The 11,622-nt window shown below is 49.8% G+C and overlaps 1 protein-coding gene across 6 annotated transcripts in view; it reads left to right on the forward strand.

Annotated features, from left to right (window-relative positions):
- Positions 1-11,566, forward strand: part of LOC122188195 — a 108,978-nt gene extending 97,412 nt beyond the window's left edge. For all 6 annotated transcript variants that reach the window (XR_006181514.1, XR_006181508.1, XR_006181507.1 and 3 more), the window contains one exon: positions 11,376-11,566. The gene's annotated coding sequence lies outside the window, so the exon portion shown is untranslated. The remainder of the gene's footprint in view (positions 1-11,375) is intronic.
- The last annotated feature ends 56 nt before the right edge of the window (positions 11,567-11,622 follow it).

Consider the following 11,622-nt stretch of genomic DNA (forward strand, 5'->3'; position numbering starts at 1 on the left):
TGCACTGTGCCATGCCATGTTGCACCATGCCATGATGAACTGTGCCACGTTGCACTGTGCCATGCCATGTTTCACCATGCCCTGTTGCACCATGCCATGGTGAGCTGTGCCATGATGCACCATGCACGCCACGCCATGCCGTGCTGCTCCCCCCAGCCCCAAACAAGAGTTAATATCTGTGAGCACCAAAAAATAAATAAAGGGAATGGAGAGCACCACCACGGCATCAGGGCCCTAAATCACCAAGCCTTGCCCGTCAGCCAATTTCTCTGCAGAAAGCTCTTAGCAGTTAATTTCTGGCTAATTTATTATCCTTCGGCTTAGCCCTACAGCACCATTAGCAGTACACTGACACAACTGAGTGAAATATTGTCTAATTTATTATCTTATTACTCCTCTGGAACAGGATCAATTAATTACCCATTAAAGTATTTCAGTTGCAGAGATTTATTAGGGGGCTCAGCGCTTTAACAGATGATTAGTTATATATGTTTGTTTGCCCGAGGAGCGCAGACTCGCAAATGACTGGAGGGGAAGGGGAAAGACACCGCGTCGGGAGGTACCTAATGGATCTTCTCTTGACTCTCTGAAAATGGAGCAGTCAATGACAAGAATTATCGACTCATTCACTTGCGGTTTGGAGATAACCATATGTACCAGGAGAGAGAGGGGGTGAAGGGAACGGGGAGGGAAAAAAAAAAAAGCCTCACTCAACTGCTTTTTCCATTCAATAAATTTGCTGCAGAATATATTGGATTGGGGTTTGATGGCTATTTCGTGTTTTGCAGAGTGCTGACACTGGTATGATTCAGTAATTATTGTTTCTTTTAAGTTATTGCTGTAATTTTGCTTTCTAAGATCCCAATCAATTCCCGCCTCTCAAGGGCACGCTTGAAAAGCGATATTTGAAAACAGCCCTCTGATAGATTGTGCCGTTAGACAGTGGCTGAGACAAATAGCCTAATCTGGCACAAATTAGCTTGGCTTCCACAGATAGTTTTATACAGCGATGTAAATTATATTGTCAGGGCCAGTCACTTTCCTGCTTAGAGTGCAGCTAACAAGAAAGCTCCGAGATGCTGCTGGCACTGCTGTGAGCACTGGAGCGGCTGTGGGGTGGCTGTGGAGCAGCTATGGGGCAGCTATGGGGCACAGCAATGGGGCAGGGGTAGCATTGGCTCAGCCCAATGGTGCTGAGTGGTGGTGCTGATGCAAAGCAATGCAGGGGTGCACCACTGAAGTCCTCCCCGCTCCACGGCCTTGGGGGGCAGCTGATGGATGGCAAAGCCAGAGCTGCCCCCAAAGGTCCTTTGTGGCCCTGTTGGTTCCCTGTGCCCAGAGTGAATGGAGTTAGGGTGAGTTTAGGGGTCTCAGGCTGTGCAGACTGGAAGGGAAGGAGAAGCAGAGCAGCCCAGAACCACTGTCGCAGCGCAGAAGCACCCACAGATGTATTTCTATGCAACTCTCCACCCATAGAATCCATCACTGCGAGATAGCACAGACAGCCTGAGCAGCATGGAAATGGGGTGTTTAGGCAACTAAGCAGGTACATAGTCACCTAATGAGACAGACTCCATTTAAATCAAGTGATGAGGATTGGGAGCTCGCTGCGAGACACAGAGGCAGGCAGGGATGGGGCTGCTGTGGTCCCAGGGCTCCTGGCTGAGGTGTTGACCATCCCCAGGGCTGCACTGCAGGGCTGCATCATCACCATCATCACATGCAGCTGCCTCTCCCCATCACCACGTGCACACAGGTGCTGCAAATGAAATACAGCACAAAAGAGCATCTCCAGCAGCAGTGCCCTTGGTTGGGCAGCAGAGCCAGGTGCTGAGCCCAGCTTCATCCCATCTCCATGCACTGTCCTTCCTTTTTGCTGCTGCAATTCTCGTTCCTCTTCCAGCAGCTGAGTAATGGCTTTGGAAAGATGGCACTGCACTGATTTAGGGGCTTGACCTTGGGAATGCTCCCGCGAAAGCTGTGGTTTCCTGAGCACAGCTTTCTGTTTCCTTTTATGAACACTTTGCAGGTTACACGTATATTTGGGTATGTAGCAACTGAGTGGAAAAAAAAAATATGCATGCTAGAGAGAAAGAAGAGATGAAAAAAAATCCCTTTTATATCTCCAGGCTGCCTTCAGCAACAGCATTCCTAAATAGGAGAGGTTAAATATATTGCTGCCATTACACTCTACAAGGAACACATTCCATAAAAACGAAGGTGCCGTAAATTATACAAATATGATGCTAACAAGCCAGGAAATGCACTGCTAATGAGGTCAGCTATAGAACTCCCGCAGTGCTGCAAATCATGTGCCAATCCGGCGCAGGAGGTACAGGAGCAGCCCTGGGTCAGCATTTTCTGAGCACATTTGTAACCTGCTGTTCAGCGAATAGTTATACAGGTAGATAAAAATCCTCCTCCTCTCCTTGTTTATGTGTCAAATAAGCACGGCAGCAGACAATCACGCTTCGCATTAATGCACCTTGCTATTACGCCTATTGTTCTGTGGCTTGGAGTGGAGAATTAGTCACTCCAATGTGCAAATATTGGTTACAGTTTGGAAGCGTGCACGCTTTTGTGTTCCTATCAGACTTGCTCCTGGAGGAATTATGCATGCTGGCATCAGGGCTTTTTCTTCCCTTGTACGTACTGTATTTGCTAAAGCTCTTAAAAGGGGAAGAAAAAAAAAACAACCCTCAAATAAACATGTTTGCAGCAGGTGAGTTATTGGCTCATTCAGCCTGCCTCCCCTGTTAGGCACTGGGACAATAACTGCGTTGAAATGTGGCGTTTAGGAGCCCACATGAGAAACCTTCCCCAAATCTGCAAGTATAGAGAATGAGCTCAGAGCCGTTTGGGCCATTTCATCCCAGGGCTGAGGAGATTGTCCCTCATCCCACATAACCTGGAGCTGAGATCTCTGTGTGGCCGTGGCCCGGGGAACCCTTCTGCACATCATAGAGCTGCTTGGTTGGATGTGACCTCAACAGATTTCCAGCAGCACGCAGAAACCCTGAAATAGCATTGCCCCTGCAGATTGAGCCCAGCGCTCGGCTGAGACAGAGCACTTCCACCAGCCTGCCTTGGATATGGGTTTCCGAAGGCATCGCCTTTGTTTATCCACTTATTTAAGCATTCATTCCTTCACAGGAGCACAGGACAAGCCGAGCTGTTGTCCACGGTGGCACCCATTTCTCACGACCTCGGCTGGGATGAACACACAGCACAGAGGACAGAATAATCCCTGGCACTCTGAGCTGCCACCAGTACAGGTGTTCATCCCGGATAAATGGTGGTGATCCCTGAGATGTGGGACCTGCTCAGACCAAGCATGAAATACAACATTCCCATCTTCCACTTCCATCAGGACTTTATGGGTCCTCCACGCAGGAAGCAGAGCGAAAGCCCAGCTGGAAAACCTCCCCAGCTCAGCAAGTGAAGGAAGGAGGAAGCAGGCTGGGATTCTCTCTGTGTGAGAGGAACCAGACAAAGCCATGGCAGAGCTTCCCACTGCACACAATGGGACTGCAAAGCTTGGAGGGCTTGGGATGTGTTGGCTGACTACCAGCACAGGGCTGGTCCTGCTGGATGCCCACTGTCCTCGGGTGCTGCTCATATGAAGAACCGCTGCAGGCAGAATGCATGTCTATATTTAATAAGCTGGATATTTACGTTAACTAAATAGCAGCTAATTATGAAAACATACTTAAGATTCTGAGCAATTAAGCAATAATATATTACATACTTATTAAGCCTCCAATACACATGTCCTTAATAATCAAAATATTAATATGCAGCTACTCTTCTATTATACAGCAACTCTGCTATTATACAGAGAGTGTCCTATTACTGCCAAATTAAATGCGTAGTTAGGCGAATTTAGGACACTTAATTTAAAGTGTTCCCAAGAGTTCACTATGGCAGAAGCTGCAAGACAGGCCTCAACACAGGCAGCACAGGGCTCCCAGAGCTGCCCTTTGCTCCGTGCCACATGGCTTCAGCTGCCCAGGGATTTGCTCAACCCCTTTAGGGCAGCCCATTGCTGGGAGAGGCCAATCCTCAGCTCCCAGATCCCAGCTCTGTACGGTCTTTGCATTGGTTTCAGTAGATCCCAATGGAAGTGAGGAAAAGAGGCATTGTAAAGAGGAGCTGGGGATGGAGATGCTTGGGGAGAAGGCCAGATACAAGAGGGAAAACCTGTGGGCATGTTCCTCTACTGCCCCAAACACCAGCTATGTTACATATGATGATGTCTCTAGATGCTGTTATATGGGGTTGTCTGGTCGTATCTTGAGTTACGATGCAAGGTGAGGGTTCTAAACACACCTGTAAATCCCTACTGTAAAACCTAGGGGCATTTTTTCCCCTTTTCAATTAAGCTCCACAACAATAGGCTTCATTCTTTATCACTTTAGGCATTTTTTTCCTGTACACAGTGGGTGTGAAGTGTAAACAGGCTGATTTGGTCTCAATTTTCACCTCACTGTGCATGGGAAGAAATAAGGGTGAGAAAGGCAGGGACTGGCAGGACCTTTGAGGTTCAGTGGCCAGAGGAAATGAGAAGGAAACATGGATCCCTGTGCCAGGAGGACCTTTCAGTGAAAATAATACAAGCAGAGCTACATCAAAATGGTTATCTTTGTAATGTTTGAGGTGAGGATGGCGGCATGGGTCCGGAAAGCCATGGAGTGCTCCCGGTGGGCCGTAACATTTAAGGACATGTGTGCAGGGCACAAGTGGAATCCACTGGGAATGAGCAGAGTGCCCCATCGAGGAGCTGCTGCCCACTGCTGGAAGCTGCTGAGGCTGTTTCCCATATGGCTCCTGGCTGGGATGATTTATGGGGTGAGGAAAGCATGCTGATAAATGTTGTGGCTGAGCCCGGCGCGGACCTGGGGTATCACAGCCCCATCCAGACAGCCTTAATGGAAGCTGCAGGCACTGCGGAGCAAGGCGTTATTTATGGCCGTCTGTAGTGCCACTGTGGGGCATTCATCATCGGTTTGGGCTGAGGGTGAGGGCAGGACGAGATCATGTGCTGCTGTGGGGAGGAGTGGGTGCAGACGCCGGGGCTGAGCTTACCCTGGGGAAAAGGCTCCGTTCTCTCAGCTGCTCCCAATGTTCCCCATCAGTGATTGACTGATGGGATGGGGTGGAAATGGAAATGAAATGGAAATGGGATGGGATAGGATGGGATGGGATGGGATGGGATGGGATGGGATGGGATGGGGATGGGGATGGGGATGGGGATAGGATGGGGATGGCGATGGGTTGGGATGGGATGGGAGGGGATGGAAATGAAATGAAATGAAATGAAATGAAATGAAATAGAAATGGGATGGGATGGAAATGAAATGAAATGAAATAGAAATGGGATGGGATGGGATGGGATGGGATGGGATGGGATGGGATGGGATGGGATGGGATGGGATGGGAGGGGATGGGATTGGATGGGATGGGATGGGATGGAATGGGATGGGATGGGATAGGTTGGGATGGGGATGGATGGGATGGGGGTGGAATGAAAATGAGATGAAGATGGGGATGGGGTGGGATGGGGATAGATGGGTTGGGTTAGGATGGGATGGGATGGGGGTGGGAACGGAATGGTGGCATCTTAGAGCTGGTTCAGCCATATCCCTGCAGCCGCAGCTGGAGAAAGGGCTCTCCCCATTGCTGCATTTGCTGGAAGGATGAAAAAAATAATAATAATTTTTTAAAAAAAAATTAAAAGGGAGCAGCTATAAAATCGAGATACTAATAAAATGTTCCAGGAAGATGAATTCTTCCGATATAATGGTGATCCTTGATACTGAAATGTTCCACAAATACATTTTCATAGCCCCACTCAGTATTATTTGTAGATCTTTTTGCAACCCTTGTCAACAAATTCCTGATAAAAAGGAGACACTTTGCTGTGTGCTAAAGCTATGAATTTAAGAAGTGTCAACCGGTCCTTATTTATGGCGCAATCTTTGGCTTTCTCATTTTACTGATGGGCTTTGGTGCAGACTTGCTGCTCCACATGCACAATTTGGGGTGAAATAAATGATCCCGCTCGGGCTCAGCGTGGTTTGGGTGCCCCAGTGCTGAGTTACGCTGTGCCCAGCATTCACCCCATGCCTGTGGCCCTGGGACCTATAATGGAGGCTGTGCAAAGCCGGCTTTGGCAAAAACCTTTTCCGGTACAAATCCATGTACAAATCAGCAACAGATTATTCAGAGTTTGTGCTTGGCGGGTGCTGACAGTAGTTAATGAAATAACAGCTGTGGAAGTCCTGCTTGCAGAGTACTGCTTGGGCAGAGCTGTATGGGGCCATGGGATGGCTGCAGCCAGGCAGCCCCGCATTGCATTCCCCATGTCCCTGTGTGGATCAAGTCCTTGCTGGGCTCTGCATGGAGAAGCCCATCCCATCATCATGGTGTGCGATGCCAGCAGTCCTTCCATTCTTGGGGGCAAACTAAGGGCACTGACAGCAGTGGAGCTCCAGGACAGAGAAGCCAGATGTGGAGCCCAATTCCTCCATGCTTGGCTCTGCGGGGACAATGGGCTCCCAGTTAAAGCTGACCCTGCTCTAACTATGGCACGTGTTCATAATTTAAGCTCTTTACAACAGTGCTTGGTTAACACCGGAGCCTGCTCCCCGCTGCCCGTACCTTTTGTTGGGGGTGATTTACTGTTCCTCTGTGCCCCTCTGCCCACTGAAATTCATAACAACTTTCACGCAGCTATCGAGAAGCCCTTAATTATAGCTATGTCTGGTCGTGCCATTGGAGCGAAGGGCCTGCTGGCACTTTCCTTTCACAGGAATCCAGTTCCCAGCTGGAATGAAATTTGCCCTGCTGACAGGGGCTTTTTATGAGTTTGTCTGAGGCCTTATTAAAAAAAAAAAAAAAAGCTCTGGTTTTGGTACGCCGGTGCAGTGAGATCCACTGTGTGCACGGGGTCCCAAAGGAGCCCTGGGACGGGCCTTGGTCGCACCCCAACAGGACTGCTGCTGCGTGGGGATGCGAGGGGTTTGCATTTATAGGAGAGGCTCCATTCTAATTATGCAAAGCCTCGCGGGCAAACGTGAAAGGAATGAGCTCTACCCCAACAAAAGCCGCGCTGTTCGGTGCTCGGTGAGCTCCAGCCTTCGTTGCCTGCTGTGTTGGGTGATTGATTTGCATGCGTTTCTTAGGAGGAGGCAGTGTGGTGTCACCTAGGGACACCTCACACAGGGGTCAGTGTCCCCACATAAGGGGAGGGGATCGGCCCCACCTGTGTGCCACCCAACCCCCACAGTACAGCCCAGTGCCTCCCATCTTATTACAGCCCCACTGCTGCTGCCCATGAGTGCTGCCCCAAGGGTTAACCCCGAGCACGAGGGAAGTGAAGAATCTGGTTACATGGAGGATACAGAGCCATGAGACGACTGCCAAAAATGGAGCCATCGCCTGGAATAGCAGTTATGGATCTCTGAGATCTCTGCAGGACCCACAGGGGAACTCCTTGCAGTCCTGTCCCACCCCACGTTGAGTTACAAGGTGCAAATTCCCATCAGGAGAAGCGCCATCCGATCCCTGTGCAAAGAGAAGGGACTGTGGGCACAGCAGGAGGAGCACGGCCACAGCCAAGGAATGTTCTCGGTCTTGGCACCCACAGACACAGCTCAGAGGCAGCGCTGCTCCAGGACACGCTCGGTGCTCTCCGGGATATCCAGGGGATGCTTTTACACGATGATGCAGATGTCAGCCCCAAACCCTTTGCTAGAAGAGGTTTCCCAGCAGCTTGTCCAAGCTGGTAAAGCAGCACGTTGCAAAACTGGACAGAAAAACGCTCAGGCAGTTTTCCAGAGAGCCATGTACAATGCTGCTGGAGGACTCAAGGGCAGAGTCCTGGGGCTCTGTGTAATTTAGCTTAAAAAAAGATGTGATGTTTTCAGCGAAAACTGTTTCTGATGCTGATTCAGACCCTTGCAAGGCCACGTGCTGCTTTGCTGGGGACTTTGCAGCAGAGTTCTGCTCCCTTTGCAGTGTGTGCTGTGCTGGAACAGGGGATCCCATGGGTGCACATTTTTGCAGAGAGGGTGGAAAATTGCTGAATGCAGACTTTGTGTTGGGCTCTCTTTGCACCCAGGAGGTTCCCAACCACAGTGCCCCCCTCCCTGCTCTGTGCTTAAGGGTTTGCTCCCCTCGGCATTGTCTGTGTGTGATGAGGGAAAGCAGAGGCCAATAGCCCTGCGGATTCCTCCTTTGAGTGGAAATGCAGCTCTTTGTTAGTGCTTGCCATTGCTGTGTGTTAAGTGAGGAGTCTAGCGTGTATTTATTTACCTCAGGAGGGTTTTATGACCTCCACATGCACATTCTTTGCTGATCTGAAGGCGCAGCCATGCGCGTGCCAGCACTGCAGGGCCAATCCCTATGCGGTGCTTCTGCTCTGGGGTCAGCTCACAAAGAGAAGGTCAGAGCAAAGACAGGCGGTGTTTGGGAGCCGATAACCACCCGTCCTGCTGAAAGGAGTCTGATTTCCCCATCTGAAGGGAGATCTTTGATTAGTGACTGATGGGGCAACTTCAAACGCCGGCGGCTCCGGCTGAGATAAGCGCTCAGACCTGGGAAGCTCTTTCCCAATGCCTCTTTGATCTGGAATTAGGACTGGAAATCTCAATGGCTTTATGGGGAGATTTCCAGGGTTTTAATGATGGGCACAGTGTGATCCACCTGGTTTCCCAACGCTGAGCTTCCAGCTCCACAGGGACACGAGGGACTTCGGCTCCCCATGGAGAGCAGACCCAACCCATGTCCAAAGAGCTGAGTAAACGGACCAAACATTATTGCATGGGGGTTCTGGGGAAGCCACTCCCAGGGCTCCCCCTTCCCCCTGCAGAGAGGTTCCCCCAACACCCAGAGATGTGTGCCAGGTGGGCACAGTGTCTGCTCACATCTGCTCCCACAGTGGATGCCAACAGAGCAACTTCAGTCCCCTCCATACTCTGCAGCATAAAATGTGTCACACCTGGAAGTAATTAAAATGAATTTTTACTAATTCATAACTAATTGCACAATTACTCTTCTATGAAAGATTCAGCTCTCAGAAGACGCTTCGACACGTGAAATATGCTTCTCCAAATCTGGCTGAAGGAAGAAGCAGGAGAACATTGGGTAGCACTCACAGCACTGTGTTCCTTCCCAGCAGAACAGCCCCTCCATCCAGGGATGGCACAGCCATGTCCCTGTGCCCAGCCCCACTGCATGTCCCCTCCCCACCACACACAGCTGCCTGGGGCTGCACACTTGCAAATGTTGTTTACTATTTAATAGGATGTGATGAGACTGTTCTGATACTTCAAAGGCAGCTGACAGTTTTGTTAGAGATAAGGAACTTTTGGACAATTATGGTGAAGGCTTTGACAGCAAGAAAACGCACAAGCCTTGTAACTGTAACCAGCACCAAAGTCAGAGATTCTTCCTTGGAAACAACTTGAATATTCATTTTATCCATTAAGCGTCACTTGGTTATTTATTTATTTTTATTTCACGCTCCTTTCTGTCACTTTGCTTCCTTCAAGCCCAGGAGAGATCTTTTCTTGTTACGAGATGCACGTCTTCCCCCCTTCTCAGCTTCCCCATCTTCAAGCAGGCTGCGCAGCTCCCTGAGTCTGTCTGCCTGCCTGTCTGTCTCTGCAACCATCCATTTGTCCACCTGTGTGTCCATCCGTGTGTCTGTCTCTCTGTGTGTCTGTCTATCCATCCTCTGTGCCCAAGCTCCCTCAGCCCTTTGAGGAGCAGGGAAGGGATGCAACAGTCCCAACACAATCCTCATTTTGCAGATTTGCACTTCGAGATCCAGAGGGAACTGAGGGCTCTCTGAGGTCCAGTAGGCTTGGTTGGAGGGCTGCATGTCTGCGTCTCATTTAGGGATGGACCTCAAGCCCTGGGCTGAACCCTGGTGAGAAAGACACTGTGCACCCAGCCAGGATGAGCAAAGCCAAAATAGGGTCACCTGGCGCAGGACCACTGCACGGTGCAGGGATGCTCACGGAGCACGTTTGTTTCGTTTCATCACCACCTTCTGCTATTCAATGGCAAAAAGGCAGGGTTTTTTTTGCCTTTACAGCATTAAGCTGAAGCTACGGATCTAAGGATCCTGCATGGTGCCAATGGGGCATGCAGTGACAGCCACCAGTGCGCACGGTGACAACGACCGGCAATGGGAATCCTGCGCGGCGGCACGGAGTGCTGCTCTGTGCAGGGAATGGCTTTGTGCAGCCAGCAGGGCCCCATCTCTGTCAGAACGCCTTTACAAAGCCTCCAGCTCCGGGTGTCAGGGAGGACAAGTTTTTTAATCATGTTAAAATGATTTATTTAAACGTCAAGCCGTGTCACCTCACTTCCTTTCATTTTTCAAACTGTTTGTGTTTTTGCTGGATGATAAATTTATCTTCAGACAGCCTCAATATGACTAATTAACTTTGAAATATAAGAACCAGATGTGTGAGCTGGAGAGCTTTCTGAACCCGTGCCAGGCGCTCCTCTCCTCCCTCCCCGCCTCCCGCGCTCCCCCCGCACCGCAGCGCACGCGGAAGCCCTGCTCCCCACCGCACCCAAAATGGCCTTTTTTCCCCCCATTACGGTGCCCCCATAAAGGGAAACAACACTGAGTGACTACTTCCAGAGAAACCCTCTGGTGTGAAGGGGACTGTCCCCTCTCCTTTGGTTGCTGCACTGCTGGAAGAAGTCAGGCACTCACACACCAACTAACGCTGCACCCTACAGTTCTGTAATTCTGTGTAATTAAGCAAAGCTGAAATGCCTCTCCACACCACCTATCCCAGCATTAAAACTGGGAGAAATCCCAACTTTCAGCTTTATTTCACAATTCCATTGGGTGTATGCAATGAGCAGGACATTAAGGTCAGGATGGACCAAAGCCACGTGCCCTGCTCTGCTTTCCAGCACAGCCATAGATGCATAGCCTGGGGGGACATGGCCTCTGTGGGGGTGGGAGAGCCCTTTCCCAATCAGACCTCCTTCTTGGAAGCATCTCTTCATAGCACATTGAGCTCCAGTCGCAGTGGATGCAGCTGTGCACCATCAATGGGATCCCACGCACCCTCCTTGGCCAACTCCCATCCCTTCTCTGGTGGCACTGCACAGCCCCACTCTGTGCCTCACTGGGGAGGTAGCATTGCCTGTCACGCAAATTTCAACAAATATTTTTTGAGCCAAAACAGATTTTTTTTTTTTTTTCTTTTCAAACAAACTGTAAATATTCATAGAAAAATGTTGATTTTGGTGGAAATTTTCTTGATCTTCTTGGAAATGGCAAGCGAAAATAATGTTTTTTTAATTTGCGTTTCTAAAGTACGGTGTGTTTTTTTCTTCTTAAGTTTTCATTTCTACAACGTTAAACATATTCCATGGAAGGACTTCAGCCACAGAATCACTTGGGCCATGTAGAGGGAGATGGCAGCTGTGTTCCAACCATTCACAGCACGCGGTCTTCTACAGGAGTTCTTTGGTTTTGGTCCTGCCTTCATCGTCAAGACACAGGTCAATGGTTTTAATTGCAGCCTTCCTGGGATGGGAGGGGATGGGATGGGATGGGATGGGATGGGATGGGATGGGATGGGATGG

The sequence above is a fragment of the Lagopus leucura genome, unplaced genomic scaffold, assembly GCF_019238085.1.
Source record: "Lagopus leucura isolate 7727_CA_CO unplaced genomic scaffold, USGS_WTPT01 Super-Scaffold_100056, whole genome shotgun sequence".
In the NCBI taxonomy this organism is placed as follows: domain Eukaryota; kingdom Metazoa; phylum Chordata; class Aves; order Galliformes; family Phasianidae; genus Lagopus; species Lagopus leucura.